Source organism: Amblyomma mixtum, chromosome 5, assembly GCF_055824585.1.
Source record: "Amblyomma mixtum isolate Tamu chromosome 5, ASM5582458v1, whole genome shotgun sequence".
Taxonomy (NCBI): domain Eukaryota; kingdom Metazoa; phylum Arthropoda; class Arachnida; order Ixodida; family Ixodidae; genus Amblyomma; species Amblyomma mixtum.
This window is the reverse complement of record NC_143016.1, coordinates 42800838-42824682: the sequence shown is the minus strand read 5'-3', so window position 1 is coordinate 42824682 and position 23845 is coordinate 42800838.

Genomic DNA, 23845 nt, shown 5'->3' with positions numbered 1-23845 from the left:
CGTCCCCGGATTTCAGTAAGCTGGAATAAGAGGAGACACTCGCAGAGGACAGCAGCGGCAGGCGGGAGACGGGAGAAAGGTTGCACAGAAAGCAGGCGTGACGGCGAGTCAAAGAGGACCGTGCGCGGGCAACGGGATGAGAGCAGGAAGGATCGGGGAGAAGGCTTGTGGTGCACGGCGCCGCCCGATGTGAGTGGATGCAGCAGGCCCGGACCGCAACGCTGCGTTGGGCGGCGAGCGAGTGTAAAGCACCACATAAATGATCAGGGGAAAAGGGCACTACAAATGTTACCACAGCTGTGTGTTGACGCGCTGTTCTTTTGTTCCCTGAAGCAGAAAAACATGACCGAGACATGGCAACTTCTGGATGCATCGTCTTAGAGAAAAAATGTTTTGACCCTTACAAAGGAAAAACGTTCGAAGTAAGTGAATGCTTCCTTTTTTCTAACTTCAGCTTCGGCTGAAAGCCCTGAATAGTCAGCTATCTCAGGCTTAGGTGGCTGGATGTAGACAGGGTTAAATAAGGTCACTGGGCCTTTGTTGTACAGTGGCCTCAACTCCGACGTTGACAACAGCAGCGATGATATGTATACAAAGCAGTGGCGGGGGATTGGCCAGAGCGGCGGGGGACCCACGGCGGGGGATTGGCCAGAGCGCATGAAGACTGCCGGCTTTGCTTTTTTTTTCATTTCATTTATTCACTCTAAATGCCTCTTTCGGGGTATTAGAAAAGGGTTGGGGTAATCAAAAGTTTTTGCAAGTATTATCACATAGATATATCAATTTAAATGTTGCCGTTGAAGGATGATGGGCAAGTGTTAGCAGCGATGGAGTTGGAGAAGCCGTTCCAGTCTGACGCTGCTCGTGGAAAGAAGGAGGTCGAAAAGGTGACGATACGGGCGCGTGAACGAGTGCCTTGAATGGGGTGACCTGTGCGATTGGATATGTGCGGCGGTGATGCGCAGATGAGTGGTTCATGGTCGAGTGCGCTGTAATAAAATTCATGATACAGAGATAGGGTTGAGATGCGGCGACGGCAAAGAAGACTTCGTAAGTTGCACTGTGATTTCAAGGATGGCACACTGACTTCGTACGAGTATTGGGAGTGAATGAAACGGGCGGCGTGATTTTGGACGGCTTCAAGTGCATCGGTTAGATATGCTTAATGGGGGCACCAAAGGGGGATGTGTATTGTAATTTTGGCTTAACCAATGAGTTATCATCAGCCCCGCTGCGCACACAGCGGCAGAAAGGCCTCTGTTGCTGATCCCTAACCCTGTACTGTACAAGCTGTGTCCACTCTGTCTCCACAAACTTCGCGATTCCACCTGCCACACTCTGCTGCGCCAACCTTCTCCGGGAACCTGTCCCGTCGCCTTCAGGAACCATCCGTCTGCCGCATCACTGAGACACCGTTAGGACACCATTAACTCGTTCCTTAACCCACTCTGCTCCCTTTTGTCTGTTGACGTTACCCGTAGCTAGAATCTTCATTTTCATAGCGCGGGTTCGATCCCAAAAGACGCGGGTTCGATCCCGGCCGCGGCGGCTGAATTTCTTGAAGGCGAAATTCTAGAGGCCCGTGCGCTGTGCGATGTCAGTGCACGTTAAAGAACCCCAGGTGGTCGAAATTTCCGGAGCCCTTCACTACGGCGTCTCTCATAGCCTCAGTCGCTTTGGGACGTTAAACCCCAATAAACAAACAATAAACAAACATTTTCATAGCTGGCTGCATGAAGCGTCCTCGGGTATAATTTCAGGCTTTTCCGCGAGCATTCAGGTTCGTTGCCCCGCGGCTGTAGCTTGGGTGCTGGAAAAATATTATTATGGTATGCATTTTCCTCTTGCTGCACATTGACAAGTTACTATTTATGATCTGAGAATGCCTGCCGAATCCGCTATACACCGTATTCCAATTCCCCCAGAAACTCCATCTTCCTAGTACGACCAGAGGTCACTGCCAGAGTGCGTCAGTATTTTTTTTTTTTTTCCGATATGTTCAACTTATATCTGACCCGCTTCCGACACCAATGTCCACCTACTGTGGATATGCCCAGGAACTTCGCTGGTGCGCTCTCGTGTTCTTCAAGAGGTAGGCCTGTCTTGAAACAATGACTGCAGTTCTCACTTGTGGCTAACGAGAAACATTTACGCCCGAAACTTATATGACTTTTGACACACAACCGGGCTTCATGCTTTTTTTTAACGTATGACACCGTTCGTGGCTAACATCACGTTTTATGCCGTGCGGCACGCTTAGCGTCACAAATAAATAAATAATTATCCGATATGTTGAAATAGAAGAACATCATTTACAGAAGCGGCGCAGCGGCCATGCCATGCTTGATAGTCATAGCTTATTTAGAATGAAAAAATATGTGTCAAATAAAAAAAAAGAACGGTATTCTTTCCTTTATATTGAAACAGGCAGCACGCTCACAAGCTGACGCTGCTGTGTATGATCCTGAAATTCGGCCTGAATGACTACCTATGTCGACGGGGGACAAGAACAAATATTTCTTAACCCCACCCCCGACACCACTTACTAAAATATAAAGCGTTGTTCATCTAAGACATTGAACGAATTTTAGAAATAGGCGTTTTGAGTTACAAAAGCGCTTTTTTCCCTCATCAGAATACGGCCAAAACACGCTAACGAGCAGCCTGGTTCGCCAATGTTGAATAGATCAATTTTTAACTGTTGCTATTAGGCTCCTTTAACTATAACTGTCAGGCTCCTTAATAACTGAGAGACGTGTAGCTCAATGGAAATAATATCCACGTGATTTTTTAGAATTTCGAAACGCGGTTGCCCTCGGGCCTTTGTCGCAACAAATTTTGGTCTTTTCGATGAGTTACGTGCACTAGAGAGGTTGTTTTTCCTGCAAGCTTCTCGAAAGGGTGTGTATTTTGGAATAATGTTGCCAAAATCTGCTGGGCCACAGCGCGACGGTGACCGCGTTTCCGGAGCTCTAAAAACTGATATGGGCATTACTTACGGCGGGCTACGTGCCTTTTAATAATTAAGGAGCCTAACAGTAACAGTTAGAAAGGTAACTATTCAATGTTAGTTAACCGTCATGGTAATGAGCACGTCCTAGCTCTATTTTGATGTACTACACCGCTGATAATGCTATGCCGAAAAAAGTGCTCTTCTAACTCAAAAAGGTTTTTTTTTTTTTTTAAGTTGTGCAAAATCTTAGTTGAAACACCCTGCATAAGGAGATAGAACAGGCCCAGCTGTTCTGAACAAAAGCATTTTTGAGCTGGAAACCGTTTATGAACGCAATTTTTTAATATAATGTAACGTTTCACTATAATAATCAATAAATTCGCAGATCACACGTCGGCAGTTTCGTATTTTGTTTTCTATTAACGTTTTCGCTATCGTCAAAAGTGTTCCCCATTGGTTCTCTATGGCAGTTTTTAACTGTTCGATGCGATCGATGGAAACGCTTTAAAAGAAAGATATTGCTGCATATCAGAAAAATGCACCATTAACTTCAGTATTTACATTACAGTGTCTTACAATCTTCTAATCTTCAAATTTTTTTACAAGAATGTTGAACATGAGTGAGTTGCACTAAAGGCGTTTTTTTTATTCCCTAAATGACCGAGACAACGCAACCGAAGTACTGCTGAACAGGTCAAGAGCTGTTGAAGTGTAATGACAAGCTCTGGTATAGGCGTGTTAAGGCTGTGCTATTTCAATGCGATGAGAAAACCCTGTTCAGAATCGCGAGCTTCCGTCAAGCTCCACCGCGTTTAAGTAGTGGTTTCAATGACCTGAGACGCCACTCAATGATAAGCGCGTACCCGGACCATGGAATACGACGACTACGTTAGAGGAACTTATTTTTGCGCACTGCGCAAACAGAAAAGTCGGTAACTCAATAATCTGCAGTTGCCTTGAGGTGTGTATTATCATGCCACGTCAAGAATCGACTCCATCCATTGTATAGTTGCAAATCTATTGATCCCATGGCTACACTCGCGTGGAGCTGCGACCGGCAACGGTTCGTTCAAAGGAGTACATACACCTAATTTTGGTGGCCTGTTTTCATCTCTACAATGATGCGGAAGACACTGCTATGCATGAACCACCACGTGGTATTCCTCTAAGACTGCTAAATAACCTATAATCGAATTTTTCTGGCATGCTGTTTCGGTTCCAACCGCCGAACCATCTCTGTGACGTAAACGTGTACTTCTAAATCACGTTAGGCGTTAAAAAATAAATTATAATCGCTGCTTCTACATTTGTTGGCATTCCGGCTCTTGAGGAAGGCTGTGTTTAGCATTGCAATGAATTGAAACGACGAAACTGCGATTATACCGCAGTTTTTTTTCTCATTGGTCGCGTGACCTATAAGCGCACTTTGACGTCACAGTCATCGTTCAGCTGTTTAAACCGAAACTAAACAGCAGGAGGACGCAGTTCAGTTGTAAATTATATAACGCTCGTAGGAGAATACCACGAGGTAATCCATGTATAATATTGCCTTACGCATCATTACAAAGAACAAAACATGCACCCAAAAGTTAGATGTCAATATTCCTTTAACACGGTATCTATTTTTTTTTCTTTTTTCTTGACATGGTCACAGAAGCAGATAATGTTGGTGCCTGATTATGGCGCCGGTTACTCTTCTGCAGATAACAGAAGAAAAAGACTTCAACTGGCGACATAACGTTCAAGAAAGCAAATCTACCGCACACACAATCCACAAGACAACTAATACGATGGACACGTCAGAAATGCTAACGTAAAATAGAAAAATAAACTATAGGTAATGAGATTACCTATTGACATAAAATCAAGATATACTATAAGCCATAGTATGTACTAATCACAGTAAATGGTATAGAAGTCACAGATGGAAGAAATAACTAAGAAACAATGAGCTGCTACACTACCAATCACATACAACAGATACATAATTGAAACACACATAAATTATTGCCAGCTAGGACATTAGAGGGCAGCAACAACAACGAGATCACATACATCAGATTCATAATAGAAACACACATGACTGCCAGGACACTGGACAGCACATTCGGAGGCTAACAATCACAGTATTTAAACAAGCAATATCTGGTACTTCCCAGGGATGCCACTGTACTCGAGTAAATGTTTCAGTGCTATGATCACCCGTTTTTGTAGCGCATGCGTCGGCCATGTGCCTAATACTACTTCAAGACTGAAAGGCCTTTTGAGAAGGGTGGGTAAGTTCCTCTTCAGTCGTGTCCTTAAACTCTCATGCTCTGGTCAATCCAGTAGCCCATGAGGTACAGTCAGGGACAAAAGTCTCCGGACCACGTGTTCCTCTAACGAAGCCGATAGCTCTGTTATTAGTCTGCGGCTGGAGACCACACTTGTGAAGGTAAAAGTTAAATTTTTGTTCTTTCATGTCCACAAGTGCGGTCTCCAGCCACTGTCTGATATTAGAGCTATAAGCTTCGTTTGAGGAACATGTGGTCCGGAGACTTTTGTCCCCAACTGTACATTCTCATCCTCGTGACCACACGCACATCGTGGATTGTATGCACACCGAATTCTATGTAGACTAGGTGATTCGTGTATGCTGTACCCAATCGTAAGCGCTAAATGAGTTTCTAGGCTTCTTTTGACTGGTATTGGGATTGTAAACCGTGAATAGAGGTCAATCTGATAAAAGTTAGAAGTTATAAAAATTGGCTGGAACCACATTTTTTTCGCACAAACTGATTCGCATGTTACTTAAAAGACGATGGATTTCACATCCTGATAATTAAAGGCCTGAAGTTGAAGCATTAGCATGACTTGCCTGGCCGCTGCATCTGCTTCAGTGTTTCCTGGGATAAGGCTATACCCGGGTATCCATTGAAAGACTACTAAATGCTGCTTCTTTGATGCCTTGCAGAATTCTTTAAGCGCTTAGTAAACCAAGCTTGTCTTCCACGCTGCAGAACTTGGGCTGTCGGGGGGTTTTAATGCAGCCTGCGAGTCGCTGAAGATCACCCTCCCACGTGGATCGCCTACTGCCAAATAAACTGCATATATCTCAGCTGTCGTTGACACTGTTGCGTGGGCCAATTTAACTGCTCGTCGTTCATTCAGGTGGGGAATTACAAACTCAGGTGTCGATAAACATATGACTTGAGCCATTAGCATAAACATGAATGGGACCAGGATACCGCATGTATATTTGGTACATGACTAACTGGTTAGCAGGAAGTACCATCATGTCGCGTTTTCCAAGTATCCCTTCGAGAGACAATTCGACCTTGGGGGTCAACAAGAGCCTGCGGGGGTACGTTAAATATCGCGTCCAATACTCATAATTTGGAAGATGCTGTCGGTGTTCTAGAAACACCTGATGAATTTAGCTTCCATCACAATCCTGCAGCGCGGAACTAACGGGTGTATTTTATGTTCTGGCGCCCAACACACTCGAGGACCTCTGGCTATCAGTCTCTGTGGTTCCAGAAAGGCCATGCAGTATCAGTGCAGAGTAGGCAATCTTTTGTTGTATGAGAGCATTGTGCATTTTGACGAGAGATGGTGTCGAGCTGCCCCAAGACGACTCAGCAAGTCTGCGAAGCACGTTTACCATTGAGTTCACCTGATCTTTAAGAGTTTTGACGTGTGCGGCCCAAGACAGTGGTCGGTCGAGTATACACCCGGAAAATGGTGCTGCTTAAGTAATCAATTGTTGGCCCTCCATACAGAGACGGAAATCCTTTAGCTGCTTTATAGTGAAAGGCAGGACTGCTGTTTTCGCATGCGATAGCATTATCCCTCTTTCTTCAAAAAAAAAAAAGTCTATAGCGTCTAGGTCATTTTTTAAGAGTGGTTGGATGAAACTCCCAGCTGGGACAGAAGCCCAAATGCAGACATCATCAGCGTACAGACAACACTACAAACCAGGTGGGAGCATTCGCGGTAAATCCACCATAACGCAGTTGAAAATAAAAGGGCTCAGTGCACTGCCCAGCGGAACTCCCTGCATCAGGTTGTGCTCTGCACTTTTCCCTTCAGTTGTCCCCATGTAAATTTTTCTACCACTCAGAAAATTTGGAATCCATCGCAGCGGCCTTGCACTTACACCGATGTCTAGTAAGCTGAGGAGTACACGAAGATGGCTGACAGTGTCAAATGTCCGTTCTATATCCAAAATTTCTGCAATGGTGACATTACCGCGGCTTCGCTGCTGATCCACTCATGTCGCAATGTTCATGGTCGCATCCATTGCGCATTGACGCTTACGAAAGCCTGTCATGTACTCCCCCGTCAAAATTATATGGCCCAAGGGGTTTGCTTGTGAGGCCTGCTGTATACCTCAGTATGCATCCTCAGCAACCGTAACCTCTCGAAGGAGGAATGACTTTGCGTCCCCAATCCTCCCAAGCTCTCGACTACTAGATGTGCTAGGGAGCCCCGCTAAACAGCGTAGAAGCAGACCCCTTGGGGTCTATACTTTTGACGGGGACTGTACTCCGAGAAGACTCTAGCCTCGTTACGCCACCAAAGAAGCTTGGCCGCAGTGATCTCCATAACTTTGAGCAACTCGTCAGGCTCAAGGGGCGAAAAGAGTCAAGAAGAAGGAAAGATTACATGGCTTTAAGACAGGAATCACATGAACCATCCTTCATGGTTGGGGCATAGTCTCCTTGACCCACAGGTCATTAAATATGTGTACCAGAACAGCTGTTCCCCTGAGTCCAAGGTTTTGAAGCATGCTGTACGTAATAGCGTCACGACCGGCAGCGGTCTGTGGACGACAAGATGCAGGTAACTTTCCCAATTGTCCAAATAAGCATGTTGTGTGTGAAAGCAAGTGTTTTCTTTTTGTGGCGCATATGCAGCTGCTTTCACAAATCCTTCAGAGTGTACCGAAGCGCTTGGACCTGAAATAAGCTGACCAAACTCGTCAGCAAGCACTGTTTCTGGAGCCGCCCGAGATGTTGCAAGTGCTTGGAAAGGGTCATTCTGCGTTATGGGTCCATTTAGAGCTCGGATTGTTATTTATATCCTTGGCACTGGTGTCTCAGGGCCGGCGCTTTCTGCCTAAACTCTGCAGACGTCTGTGCATGACAGTGTATTATTTGAGCTTCACGATATGATTTTAAAGAAATACTTCGACGATAAGCACTTTCCGCTCGCCTTCTAACAGCCCTCAGTCATTCGTATTCTCCGTAAATGCTAGTGAAATCTCCACGTATAGTGACTTTCTTAGTACAACACCTCAGGTTGTCTTGTAACAAGGAGATGAAACCATCCATGTCAATATCCGAGCTAACTTGCTGAGATATGTTGAAACGAAAAGCCTTTCAGTTGGTAAATTTGACTCGGCGCCCTTCTCCCTCACAGCGTAGTCGAGGGTGCTTTACGAGTATGAGATAGTGGTGATTCCCCCGAGATTCAATGTCTGTTACCCCCCCCCCCCCCCCCACATCAGATGCAAAGTCTGAAGTACAAAAATTGGCTGTGGTTTGACCAATGGCCATCCCGAGTAGAATTGCGGAAGCAACGACGCGGCAATCGCAGCCGCGGCGGCATCTCAGGGGCCACATTGACTGTCTAAAGTGCGTAGAGGCGAAAGCGTTTTCCGCACCACCTTGACTGCCTCTGTGGCACTGGTGACGTCACCACTGGATGACGTCTCACATAATTAAGTACTAATTACGATAGGCTGTGACTTTAACGAACAGTGACGTTTTATAGTGACTTCAATTTTCTGTTACTCTCCTTTCTCTTTCTTTTATTTTTATCCCCTCACCCCCTTCCCCCCGTGTAGGGTAGCAAACCGATTATTATTTCGGTTAACCTCCCTGCCTTTCCTCTTCTATATCCTCCTCCTCCTACCAAGTACTCACAAATTACTAATTAATGGCTAATTACTGATTGATGACTAAATACTGATTAACTGCTAATCATCATCATCATCACCACCACCAGCCTGACTACACCCACTGCAGGGCAAAGGCCTCTCCCATGTCTATAACTAATAATGACGCTTAAGCTTCGTCTTTAAAAGTGAAACGCGAGACGGTGTTGTAGCGATGCCAGGGAGGCCACGGAACGCCACCACCCGTTCGGAACGATGCCTTGCCCTTTGAACGCAACGCTTTTTGAGGAAAGGAAATGGCGCAGTAATTCTCTGTCATCTCGGTGGACACCTGAACCGCACCGTACAGGAAGGGAGGAAGTGGGAGTGAAAGAAGAAAGACAAAGACGGGCCGTAATGAAGAAACTGAAAATTGTGTTTGAGGAAAGGAAATTACGCAGTAACTGTTTCACACTCGCTCCTCGCGCATGCGCAGTTGGGGCTCTCCGGGGCTCCGCGAAATCGCTCACACCTAGCGCAGTGTTGCTTCCGCAACAAAAGTCAAAGCTATAAAATTGGAATATCGGAAGTCACGCGGAAAGGTTGGTGAGTCGTCTTTAAGCACACTAAGCACACATAAGTTACGTTTCTCAGCAGCGCACTCAACAATCAATCCGCGGGCATTGCAGTGATCGCTATATACCCCAAGCAGCATGGTGAGCGCTGAAGTCTCCACCAATCAGAAAAGTTGAGTCCGAGATTTTGGATATAGACACGAGCGAATTAATCGAGAGGCGACTAGCTTGCAGATAAAAACAAAGTCAGTCAAAGTCATTTTATTCAGGAAGCAGTAATAGATGCCTGGGAGGCAGACATAAAGGCAAATTAATGCCTGGCTCAGTGTCGGCCCCCTTCCCTCCTTCCCAAACGCATCGCTCAACAGCATTTACAGTCACACCGTTGAACAAACTTTCGATCAATAATCACCACCATGAAGGGAGCACATTAAGACAACATTGCATACAGGAGAAAGTCATATTTCGAGGAAACAAACAGCTAAAATAAGTAACATGTAGTAGTATGCAGAGGAAATAAACAAGCAGGAACAACAAAACATATTCATAACAAAAAAAAACCTGGTGTCTACTTAGAACTCAAAAAAAGATGGAAATAGTCAAAATTGTGTGTTCAGAAAAAATGTGTTTTTTTTTTCAAGGCTTGAGCTGAGAAACTGAGAGTAATGATATTCATAACCATAGCGTGCTTATTCAAGAAGTCAGGAAACTGATATATTAACTTTTATGTTCCGTAGTTTGTAAGAATCCTGTCTGTTATAAATGGGATGCCGGAGATTATACATGTGTTCTTTATGAACGTATTTCTCTACGAACGATGATACATTCTGCTTGATTTGAGTGTATATGTCTACTGCTAGTTTTTTACATAGGATGTTTGTGATAGTCAGGATTCGGTGATTTCGGAATAACGGGGCTGAGTGATTTAAGCGCGGGTCATTTTCTGAAATAAAGATTTAACTGCGCGAAAGGGTTAGGACACAAGGGAGGCACATTCACGATACTTAGAAACGCGACACTTAGAAATCCTTTTAGTCATTTTCTATTTGGCGCAGGAAATGTTTTTGTAGTACATGTAGGTTCTCTAAATTTGTTTTTGTGGTCTTACTCCATATAAGAAGACAGTACTGCAGACGGGAGTGTACTAGAGCATAATAGAATTGCTTTTTTAACCATTGTGGTGGCAAATTCATTAGTTTGTAGGTGAGCCCGATTGTTCTTGATATATCTGTTCCTACTTTTGCGACATGTGCAGACCAATTTAGGTGTTCCTGAAAGATTACACCCTGAAATTTATGTGACGTAACGTGTTCGATTTGTTCATTGCCGAAGTTCAGATTTATATTTTGGTCGAAATACAATATATTTTGTTTTGCTCGTGTTAAGGGCTAATTCATTTGCGCCAAGCCACACCGATAGGTTACATAGCCAGATATTCGCCTGTCCCCAATATCTACTACACTGCCAGAAAAAAAAAACTCCAGAAAAAAAGGCGTTAGTGCATCAGCATACAGCAATTACACACACCCAATCAAAGGACACCTTACATGCCACGTAATCTGGAACGCCTAAATCAATCGACTGAGCTAGAAATGAGGGCAAATCTTTCCTCACGCACACCATAGCTCTGGTCAAGCAAAACCGCCGGGATGACTTGTACGAGACATAATTCGACAGAAGACAATCGTCACTCACGCCAGCTTCGTGTACATACAGTGCAGGAAAATTATGTTCCAGAGGGAGTCTACGAAAATCTGCACTTTCTTGTTCTTAAGTTGTTGCCGTTCCACTGGAGAATCGCGACATTGCGATAACTGTTATAGACTGCTTGCTGAAGTGCGGACATTGTTAGGTGAGCCAGTAAAGGCTCCACAGACAACAGGGCCTTCACTTCCGGGAGGGTGCTTGCCTGCGGAAGGGTAGACAGAATCGCTCGTACTGCTGCAAAGAGCAAAGGCAGGACCAACTTCACCACTGAAATGGAAGCGTTGTCTCCAAATGCTGCTGTCAAAGGCCAGGTATAAGGACGCTGAAAGTGCACCACTGGAGGTTATGAGGCAGAAGCTTGCACTTGACTAACCGGTCTTCGCTGAGCTGGTCTCTTGAACTCGCACGGGTAGGCATCTGAAGAATCCGACGCAGAATCTATCGCTTGACCACTTTATCGCTGTCGAGCAATTCTCTTCTTCAATGCCGGCCTGTGCGACACAGCTGAAACCCGATCCTGCACTTGGGTGCTACAATTCTGCTGAGCAGGCTTCTTTAACGCAATGAGAGATGTCTGAGAATTCAAAACCTGTAGTTGTTGGTTTTGCACTGAAGTCTGTCGCACGGAATTCACTGAGTCCAGATTATGTAGCGTAGCATTCCGATGAGGTGGTCGTCCATTAATTATTTTTTGTCGTGTCCACTAATTATTTCGCGCACTTGGGTTGCAGTAGTGAGTTACACTCTTTGTGTTTATAAGCCTCCGAACAGGTCTTGCATCGGTGCGGACTGTGACAGCCCTTTGCCATGCGGCCGAACCGCTGCGAATTGAAGCACCGAAGAGCAGGGCCTAAGTACTCTTGAACGGAGTGACTTGTATATTCAAAGGGCACCCTTTTCGGAATAGGGCGGTCTTCTCTGGAAGTGAGAATCACAGAGTAGAGGAGACCGGACTCCGTCGCTCAATCTGCTTGGCGCTGGAACCTTGTCTGACGTCAAGATGAAATAACTCCAGCGTCTCTCAAAAACCAGAGGAACTGCCCTTCGCTGTACTGAAGTGGCACAATACGTATTTTCCGACGTCCCTGGTATACAGGGTGTTTCACCTAAGACTTTCTGCAATTTTTAAAAATAAGCTATTTGAATTAGATGCGTGCTTTTTCTGGCATAGCATTGTCAGTGGTGTAGTACATCATAATGCAGCTAAGACGTGCTAACTAGCAGGCTTGTTAACTAATATTTAATAATTAACTTTTAAACTATTACCGTTGGGCTCCTTAATTATTGAGAGGCATGTAGCCCACCGTAAGTAATACCCTTATCAGTTCTTAGAATTTCGAAAACGCGGTTACCCTTGGCGCTGTGGCCCAACAAATTTCGCCTACATCGCGACAAAATACATGCGGTTTGAGAAGCTTGCAGGCAAAGCAACCTCTCCAGTGAACCTAACTCGTCAAGATAGCCAAAATTTGTTGGGCCACAGCGCCGAGGATAATCACGTTCTCTAAATTCTAAAAACGGATATGGACATTACTTACGGCGGGCTACATGCCTCTCAGTAATTAAGGAGCCCAACTGTAATAGTTTAAAAGTTAACTATTAAATATTGGTTAACAAGCCTGCTAGTTAGCACGTCTTAGCTGCATTGTGATGTACTACACCACTGACAATGTTATCCCAGAAAAAGCGCGCATGTAATTCAAATAGCTTATTTTTAAAAATTGCAGAAAGTCTTAGGTGAAACACCCTGTATATCTCAGGTATTAAAAGGCAAGACCTCTAGGCCAGCCGCATGAGATAGCAATAGCAGACGCTTAGCAGCTGCCAAAGAAGCAACATCAACAGAGGAGCGCCCGTCTTTGTTCACTAGCAATTATGTTACTTCCTCTTAGGCGGAGGTCGCGATTTCAGATGACACTTCGTTCAGATTCAGTTGCCAAAAGCTTCGGCCTTCCTCTGACGGGCGAAACACTACAGAAATTCCTTTAGGCCGCTTCTTCTTGTATGTGACTAGCGTAAACGGTGTCTCGTCATATTCTATATCTTCTGGTCCACTGAATACCTAGCCAGACGTGTTGTCAGCCCACCTGCAACTGTCCTGCAGACGGGGATTCTTGTCCTCCAATCCTTCTTCTTCCTTCATAACTCTTGGCATTGTTACTGAAGCTCCTGCTCCTTCAAGCACCAGTAGTGGGGGTTGAAAATGTTTGGCGATACTTGTTGGCCAACCACCTCTTGACTGCACCCAGAAGCAGAAGCTGGTGTTATCACGAGCAGCATTGGTTCACAAGACTGGTCTCGGCCACAAACCAGCGTTGTGGCTGAAGGCGCTCAAAAGCAGAAAAAAGCACTCCGCACATGGCACCCATCGCACCGGAATCTCTAGGAACTGTTTCCTGTTCACACCCGGGCCAGTGAGCTCAGGAAACTACGATCAAAACTACAAAAACGCGAAAAATAGTAAAAGCGCCTGAGCGCAGCATTCGAAAACATGCGCTTCCACCACCACTCTGTATCAACTCATTACGGTGGTATAAGCAACCTCTACCCTCTTGGGATAACACTTCAATAAAACGGAGAGTTGAGCTAGTTGGCACATACTGCTGGAAAAAAAAAAACAGCGCTGAGACGAGGAACAAAGAAAGAAGAAGGCAACAGGACAGGCGTTGACTATCAGGTGAAACTTTATTAGAAACAACGCGCAAAATATACTCCTTCGACAACCAAGAGCGCATGTCAACACCAAAAGTCATAGTGATACATCAATCACCTGAATCAAGATACATTAGTCCACAGTCATGAACTGTTATAGAAGTGGTGCTCACACACGAGGGAATGTTTCTGTGGATATGAAAGGCTTCACTGATTTCCCTTGTTAGTTTATCTTTGTGTTTGTACAGGATCCTAGTTTCATTAAAAATGGGGGTACATGATTTTTCAGAAGAATTAGGTTGGTTATTCCGGGGACAGTTCCTGTAATGCAAGGCTAAATTTGAGGACGGAGCCACTTTCAAAAAAGTGTTGTGGTCTCGTATACGCGGGTATTCAAGCACCTTCCTGTTTGACTTCTATAGGTCTTCCCGCACGTGAACGGCACTTTATACACATCCCCTTCAGCACAAGAGACAAACCTCAGATCATGCTTAACCTGGCAGTCTTTTTCTGTTTTTCTTCGTTTCTTTTCCTCTTCCCTGGCCTTTCTATCTACAATGGCGCACAATTTGCCGAGCTTGTTTGGTGCAGAAAAAAGAGCATCAATGCCATATCTGCTGCCTACTTGCTTCAAACGATGTGACGTTTGGTGAATGTACAGTAGAACAACAAATTTCTTTTTTTTTCCTTTTTTGAAGATTCCTGCGGTTATTGCCTTTTGACCTTTTGAAGTATCTTACTGCAAGCAAGTACTAACACATCATCTGGAAAGCCCGCAATTCTTAGCCTCTGAACCTGCTAATTAAAACTTGTACTGATAGCATGCGCGCACGATTTGGTAATGGCAGCCCCTAGGCGAGAAACTGCTATGCCACATTTGATAATCTTCGATTGCGCCGAACGAAAACTAAGCAAAGGCTTCTCTGACCTCTGAAGGAAGAACCAGCACACATGATTAGGCTTCTTTGCCAATCTTATATCAGAAAACTGTAGCTCATTCACGTGTAGTCATCACATTCGAAAAAAACAAGGTAATCATTCACAAATCTGAAGATGTGTTTTGTACTGACACCCAAATTACTTTTAATAGTTTTATCTACATAACTCAGAAGGATGTCACTTAGTACAGGAGCCATTTTCGAACCAATGCACACGCCCTGTTTTTGAGTGTACAAACTCCCTTCCTATTCAACAAACGTGGACTTAAGATTATATGACAAAAGCTCCAAAAACGCCCCCACAGAGATCCCGCATTTTGAAATGAAATCGCTTTCTTCATTATCATCTTTTATGCACTTGCGAACATATCGCAGCAGGCTATTATGTCGAAGTGAATAAAATAATTCCTGAAAATCTCTGCTGAACATACTGCACAGGCCCGGATTGTGACACTTCAAATAGTCAACAACAGCTAGAGAATTAGACACAAGAAACCGATCAACAATTGTTAGTGAACTAATGTTTTTCTGTAAGAAACTTGAAACCTCATATTGCCATCTTGCTCGCTCCGTAACAATACAGCGGAATGGAACATCGGACTTATGCGTTTTTTCTGAAAAAAAAAATGGATCCAGACAGCCTTCTTCAGCATTCTTAACACGAGTGGAGCAATTGTAGAGTCATTTCCCCCAGTAACCTCAATTCTCACTTTTGCTGTTTAACAGTGGCAGGCAATGGCTTAAAGTTCTTTGCGATGGCTACTCTGGCTTTTTCAGTAAACAGTTTTTCCGGGAGAATGACAAAATGCCCCTCTTTATCAGAAACAGTCAGCCTCAACTTTTCAGACTGTAGAAAATTAGCCAACGGCGCTAAGTTACGACTTTTTCCCCGCACGTCCTGAGTCCTTTTCAGAGCATCAACACATTCAATAACGCACCTGGGCAGCTCCTCGTGCCGAACAAGACGCGAAATGGACCTTCCAAGAGCCAGTTTTTCCTCTTTGTCGAGCGTCGGCAGGACGCAAAACTTCCGACCGAACTTCAGCACCCCCTGGAACCTCTCTGGCACTTGCTGCCCACCCAACACCAGTATCTTCACTTCGGAATTTGCGGGTTTCATTTTCTTAGGCATCCAAGTGCGGGACGAGTACCAAAGGAAATCCGTGTGCCTGTTTGTCACGTCACACCCCTCACGGAAACGCCGGGCGCGAAGAAATTCCTGGCCGCATGCTACCCAGAGGCAGTCCTTGTAAAAGCTGCGCTGTCGCCACCACTCCGAAGATAATATCCGGCACATCCTGCGGCTGTGGCTCTTTGAAGGAAGCATCCCGCCGCACAATACCTGAACCTCAACCGGGCACAGCGCACGTCTTGCATGCCACGAGGCTAGTCGTGCCTTGAAAGCACACAGAGCGATTAGCGAAACCAATGCAGCCTGGTTGTCAAGTTGAGCGGGATTAACACATGGAACAGGGATCAATGTACAAGAAATAAACTTCAAAAAAACGGAGTTGAGCTAGTGGTACATACTGTTGGTACATACTACTTCCTAGCAGTTGGGATAACACGTATAACCGGGCCACTTCTTAAGGCGTACTGCCATCTTTCTTATCCATCATTCATGCAACATATACTTAGTTGTCTTTCAAGCGGTTACATTGTTCTGCAGGTTTCGGCCCGAGGGGGTGACTACTGGCGGAATGCGCAAATTATAAACATTTCCTTGGCTACATTATTTCGCAGAATCCGCGCAATTGACACGTAAAGCTTCGCGACAGGCAGCCTGGTTCTATTATGCTGCGTTTTGGGCACCATGTTCGAAGCAGACTACTTCATACACATTTATTTTAATAAGGGAGTAATTACTCATTGGCATCCACCTATACGCCGTCATACGGCTACGAAGGAAAGCTCAGTTGGTATGCGACTGTTCCAGTAAAGCGGTGGCCCCGGGCTGCAACCCCGAACCCCGATGAATTTCAGCTACTCGGTGCACCAACCCCGCTCAACACCACGTGACCTGTGCGCTGTCTGAATTTCGCGTTCACCCTAGACAAGGCCAAAACGTGTCTAGATATAAATAAAGACGTCGAAAAAAAATCACGTCCACGACTGCGAGTCGAACTTGCGGGCGAACGAACAGACCAACTTCATAGGCCGTTGCGCGAGACCAGTAAGCTATCGCCACTTTTATTTCCTGCACGGAAATAGACCGAACACGCCTCCTGTTGTTGTTGTTCGTCGTCGTCGTCGTCTTCGTTGTTGTTGTTGTTGTTGTTGTTGTTGTTGTTGTTGTTGTTGTTGTTGTTGTTGTTGTTGTTGTTGTTGTTGTTGTTGTTGTTGTTGTTGTTGTTGTTGTTGTTGTTGTTGTTGTTGTTGTTGTTGTTGTTGTTGTTGTTGTTGTTGTTGTTGTTGTTGTTGTCTAAATAGTGGCGCGTACCCACTGCGGGGGATTGGCCACCTCCTGTTAAACTGCACCCCAATCTCGTGCTGTACAATGCACAGCGTCGTCTTCATAAACTTCCATCTGCTCAGTCCGGCGGCACTGCCCGCTCATCGTCCTCTTCTACGTAGCACATATGGATCCGTGATTACAGCAAAGCTGACTTCGCGAGCATAGACTGACCTCGAGCACTTTTTCAACATCTTTCATGCATCTGTGGCTACGAGATCCTTGAACAAATATTCGTGCCTTTTCAAGCACAAAATCTTATCACTCATTGACGCCTACGTTCCATTGACCTGCATCCGCGGGATGTAACACGCCCGTGGTATTCTGCCACAATGCGAAAACTATCACGAAACAAAGTAACGCCTTTTCCGTCATGCCAAGGACTGCGGATCATCGGTAAAATGGGAAAAATAATTCAGCAGCCTTCGCGAATAGAGTAGGTTTTTGCAGTCATTGAAAAGAAAAATCTATAGTAACGATCTTCTAGACATATTGAGCGTTAACCCTAAGACAGTTTGGAATTTCCTAACACCCAACAAGGACAGTTCCCATAACATATCCTTAAGGAGACAAGGCGGCGCAGACGGTCCGCTTTCCGAGCGTTCCGACACAATGAATTCCTACTTCACCTCAGTTTTAAACCCCGAGCAAGCGGATAAGAGCATTACTTTACCGAGCCTAAATTTTACTCCAACGCCACCTGTAACCATCACATCTGAGGGAATTTCAAAGAACGTCTTGTTTACTTCTTTCCTGTGTCTTGTCCCCTGGTCAGTTTTGTATTTTGTAATCATGTCATACCAACTAGCCCCACAACGCTCACTCTTAGAATATCAAGCCGTACATTTCACCCGGACCTGATAACATTCCTGATAAGATACTAAAGTCACGAAACATTTCACAAGCCAAATCCTGCAACTCATCTTCGCCCAGTTTCTCAATGCCAGTCAAGTTTCGGATGACTGAAAATCAAGCAAAGTTGTGCCAGTTTCTAAGAGCGGAGATCGTACTGACCCCTCGAATTATCGTCCCATTTCACAAACATGCATCTCAGGAAAAACTCTTGGACCATGTACTCTACGCTCATATTGCGAATCACCTCGATCATAATTCTTTCTTTTTTCCCAAACAGCATGGTGTCAGGGCAGGCTTCTCGTGCGAAACCCAACTTTTTGAATTTACAATGGATCTTTACCTAAATTTAGATTCTTTATTCAATAAAGTCATCTAGTTATATTTTTCAAAACCATGTCCTCCACCAACGTCATGCCTATCACTCGAACCTCGTATCTATCCTGGATTCGCTGTTTTTTAGCTAACTGCTCACAGTTCACCGTCATCGCCAGTAATGCATCTGAAACTACTGAAAGTATCTCTGAAGTGTCCCGGGGTTCTGTACTTGCTCCGCTTCTTTTCCTAATTTTCATTAACGACCTTCAATCTGGGATTTCGTCATCCGTCCACCCCTTTGCGGACGATTTCGTCATTTATCGCCGCATCTCCGACAATACCGACCAGTAATCATTACAGGTCGACCTAAGCAAAATCCAGAAATCATGCAGCTTAATATTTCGAAATATAAATGCATGCACATCTCACGTAAACGATCTGCTACTCGTTTCCCGTGCTCCCTGAACTCAATGGCGCTATCAGTACCTAACTCATACAGGGACATTGATGTCGAAATAACGAATAAATTAACTTGGGTGGATCATATCTCTAAACTTCGTGCTAGCACTAACAGAGCACTTGGCTTCATCCGAAGATCACTGGCTATGTCCCCTCCACCCATCAGACGACTAGCTCTTAAATGAAGTATGGAGAGTTCAGCAGTATGGAACCCTCACCAGGATTACTTGATTCAGTCGCTCGAAGCGATTCAGAACCGGGCAGCACAATTCATAACTTCCCAGTACAAAGCACGGCAGAGCGTTACTAACATCGTCTCTCGGTCTTGAACCCTTAGCACTCCTCCGGAAACTTACATTGCTTTCCTGCACTGCGTTAATACTTAATTACATGCTCCTTTACGCCCAGCTCGGCGATTATTTAGCTCCCTTCGCATACAGTGTCAGCATGGTTCTTCGAATGCCTTCAGCGAATCCTTTCTCCCCATCGCCATAGAAGAATGGAACAATCTCGCGGAAACTGTTGTTACAGAGTCTAATCCCTCCAAATTTATGCAGCTACTAACTGCCCATTTGAAGCTCAAATAGCCACTTTTCCTCCCGCTCCTCCCTCAAGGGCAAAACGCTTGTCTAGAACACATTCTGGGCGTGTTTCAGGCTGAACACGTGATGTCAAGCCATAAAATCAGGTTAAAAATGGTCAAGATGTAGGAATGTGCAGTTAAACTCATAGGACTTCATCGCATTATTTTGCCGTCCTGGTCGCACTGGCTTCAGGAGCCGCGGAACACATAGTTTGGTCGTTCTAGACATGTGTTCTGCCCTCTGTACTACTGCGTCATCGCCTATTTTTATTCCTCGCCATTTTTGACACTTTTGTTTTGGTGTATTTTATTTTCCCGTTGAGTATTTATTGCTACATGGTTTCTTAAATTTTTATTGTTCTGTTTACCTGACGTCTTCTACCCAATTTGTTATTCGTAGTGATCTGTTACTTTTTTTTTCAACTGTCAGCAAGTTATGATATCGTGGCGGTCAGGCTCCCACCTCCGCTCCCGATGCTCGACCAATCCACGCTGGAGGCGAGCGCCATTTGTTCATCACTGTCGAGTTGGTCGCGCCTGTTTGAGCTTATGTGTGACCTTTTCACACCACTGTCCTCCCCTGCAGAAATTCGTGCCACAATAGCCGGGCTCAAACGCATTAGCGCTTCTTAAACTTGTGGGCAATTCCTCTGCGCGGGGACGCACAGGCAGTCACTCGAGGCAGGACTTTGTACAAAGGGTTTATTCTCACATCAGGGGGGCCGGTCGTCGTCGTGGCAGCTGGGTCAGGTGGTCCTTTCGCAGAGCTGGTCCAAGAGCGAGAGACCGCGAGCCTCTCCGGTCTCGCCTTATAAAGGCTTTCTCCTCGCCTCTCTCCCCCCGCCCCACCACTCGGGAAGAAGGGGTCCGAGACTACTCGCGGTGAGCGGCGCGAGATTTGACTTGCCCGCGAGCAGACCCTACATCTCCCCCCCCCCCCCTCAAACGTCCGTCCCGGGGTCCGCCAGCAGGCGTTCGATGACCTCCGGGTCCGGGTCCATAGAGTCGTCGCAGGGGGGAGGGGTGCTCGCCGGGGGGCCGCTCACCGCTGGCTGGACGGGCTCCTCACGAGCCGCCTGGGGGAGCGAGTCGCCTGGCTCCGCTGGGGGCCCTGCCGGCAGCGCCCTCCAAAGCTCCTCGGCACTAAACACGGCCGGGGACTCCTGGTCCCTCTCCTCCAGGGTCAGGCCGCGGAAAGGCAGCGCCACTTCCTGGAGGTCACCGCCGCGAAGGGGCTGCGCCTGGTCCCGCCACCTGGACCGCGCGCAGTAAGAGATGGCCGCTCCGTTGGCGACCGTGGTCCAGGTGGCCACGTGCCGCAGGACCCTGGGCCGCTTGGGTTGCGGCTGCTCGGCGGCCGAAGCGCCGGCTGGGTGCTGAGGGGGGCCCTGCGCCTGGTCGTCTCTGGCCCTCTTGCGTTGGCCTGCACCACTGGGAGGTGCTCTCCAGTGGTTAGGCATGTGGTTTGGCGGGCGGTGGGGGCCACCGCGGCCGTGGAACCTGCGCCACTCGCGTGGACCCTGCCGCCGGCCGGGTGGCGCGCCTTGATGGCGGCCACCGTTCGACGGTGGTCTGCCATCCCTTCCCGAGCCCCGGGTGTCGGTCCGCTGGAGCTTCCTAGAAGGCATATTGAGAGGGCGAGAGCACTGCGAGTGATAATTGATCGAGAGACACGGGTGCTACCTGGTCCTCAGGTTGTAGCGTCGGTTGCGAACCGCACCGCTACCTGCTCGTCCTCCCGGGGGTGAGATCGCCGCATCGCGCTGATTTTGCACCGCTTCGCAGCCATCGTCCTTGCGAAGGTGGAAAGCCTTCAAATCAGCGACATGCACCGGACCGGCGGTTTCGCCGTTTGTCAACAACCGCAACTGGTAGGTGAGCGGCGTAGTCCGTGCCGTAACTTCGTACGGCCCAGCCCACTTGTGCGCTAGCGACGCGGCGAAACCGCGCGCTGCGTTACTAAGTGGGTGCGTTCTCTTGAGTACTAAGTCGCCCGTGTTGAAAACGACGTGACGGCGACCTTTGTTGTACTGATCCGCCTGCTCCATGCGCGCCACATCGAGGTTTTCGCGGGCTGCTCGCTGCGCTGCCTCCAGGCGCTCCCGGAGCCTTGCCGCGTACTGCGAAAGCGGAGGGGGCGCAGGCCCCGCCGCGTCGAGTAGGGCATTCTCTAGCGGAAAAGCGATCTCTCTCCCAAAATTCAAGTAAGCGGGTGTAATACCCACTGACCTGTTCACGGTTGTCCTTGTAGCGAACGCCAGTTCGGACAGCCGCGCGTCCCAATCTCTGTGCTGCTCGGTCGTCGCGACCAGCATGCTCTTCAGATTTCGATTCACCCGCTCGGTTATGTTGCTCTGAGCGTGGTAGGGACTCGTTCTCCTGTGGCGGATTTGAAGCGCCCGACAGGAGTCTACAAAGACTTTGCTTGTGAAATACGAAGCATTGTCTGTAATCAGGTCGGAAGGGAAACCGAAACGAGTGAAAGTCTCCAACAGTTTTTCCCAAATTCGTTCCGACATAAGCTTCCTAAGGGGGAAAACCTCAACCCACTTGGAATAGTGGTCCGTTATTACCAGGATGAATTGGTTTCCGCGCGCGGACCGAGGGAGGGGTCCCATGATATCGCATGCGACCACTTGCCACGGGTAGTTGCTAACTACCGCCTTCATCATGCCAGCGGGCTTGCCCGCCCGCGGCTTGGCTACCTGGCATACCGGGCAGGTACGGGCGTATCCCAGCACATCCTTTCTCATGCCTGGCCAGGTCGCGACACGGCATAACTTGTCGTAAGTCTTACTGCCGCTGCCATGGCCTGCCAGCGCTGAGTCATGGAAGTACTGCAGGAACCGTTTCCGCAACCTTCTCGGGACCACGACTCGGAAAGGGGATGCTATCGCCTCTTCCTCGTCAAGTTGGGGGATGTAGCGGAGCAGCAAGCCATCATCGCCCAGCAGATACGCGTCGTACTTGCCCTCAGCGTTCCCGGTGCAAGCTGCGCTGCTCGCAAGCTCCTTCAGCACCCGCTGGCAAAGACCGTCTGCTTTCTGGGCCTCGATCAGCTCTTCTCTACTGACCGCTACTCCCCAAGACAGATTTCTTTCTGCCTCGCTCCTAGGCAGGCGAGCGGTCGCCGCCACGAGCTGCTGTGTTTCCCTTCCGTCACAGCACCGTGCGGGACCTTTGTCCGTCTCCTCTCTCCAAACAGGGCGCGACACTCCCGTCCGCCCTCTCCTCCTCTCCAACAGCGGTGACGCCGCTTTCTTCAAAGCTGGGCTGCGCCTCTGAAGCGCTTCCGCCAGCCCTGCATGGTGCGCGCGATAAAGCATCGGCCACCTTGTTCAAGCTGCCCCGGCGGTACTCGATGGCGTACGCGTAACGTTGCAACGTCAGCGCCCATCTCGCGAGTCTGCCTGCGGGGTTCTTGAGCCTCTTTAACCAAGACAATGACTGATGATCTGTCTGCACGGTGAAGACCGCTCCGTCTAGGTACATGTCGAACTTCGACAATGCGAACATGATCGCCAGGCATTCTTTTTCGGTCACGGAGTAATTCCGCTCCGCCGATGTGAGCGTGCGACTAGCGAACGCGACAGGGCGCAGTTTGCCCTCGTGTTCCTGTAACAAAACAGCTCCAACACCGTAGTCACTAGCGTCTGTCTGCAAGACAAACTGCTTGTTCAGGTCGGGGAGGCGCAGACTAGCGGTATTCGCTATCGCGCGAGCCAAGGCAACAAATGCGTCACTCTGTTCCTTGCCCCAGACCCACTTCGAGCCTTTACGCAACAGCAGGTTCAGCGGCCTTGCAAGCTCCGAACAGCGCGGGATGAATTGCCTGTAGAACGCAACCATCCCCAAAAACCTCTGCAAGCTTTTCACATCCATGGGGCAGGGGTAGTTCAGAATTGCCTGCAGTTTGTCCTCATTCGGTCTCAGTGTGCCATCATCCACGACAAAGCCCAAGAGGTTCACTCTCTTCGATGCCAACTGCACTTTCTTTGGATTTATGGTTAGACCGGCACGTCTCATTCTATCGAGAACGGAATTCAGGTGAATGAGGTGCTCCTCGAACGACTGTGAGAATATCACAACGTCGTCGAGGTACGCCATGGCGTAGTTGAACCTTGCATCGCCCAGCACGATGTCCATCAGTCGCATGAACGTGCTCGGGGCGTTAGACAAACCAAACGGGAGTCGAGTAAATTCGAAGAGCCCGCGGTGGCAGGTGAATGCGGTTTTCTCAATGTCACCTTCGGCCACCTCAATCTGCAGGTACCCTCTGCTTGCATCTAGGACTGTGAAGAACCTCGCGTTCCCTAACGCGTACATCACAGCCTCGATCGACTGAAAAGGGTAAGCAACCGTAGGCGTCAGTGAGTTGAGCTTACGATAATCAACACACAGCCTGACCGATCCATCTTTCTTCGGCGCTAGAACCACTGGTGACGCCCAGGGACTTTGTGAGGGTCTCACCGCACCGGTATCAATCATCTCGTCAA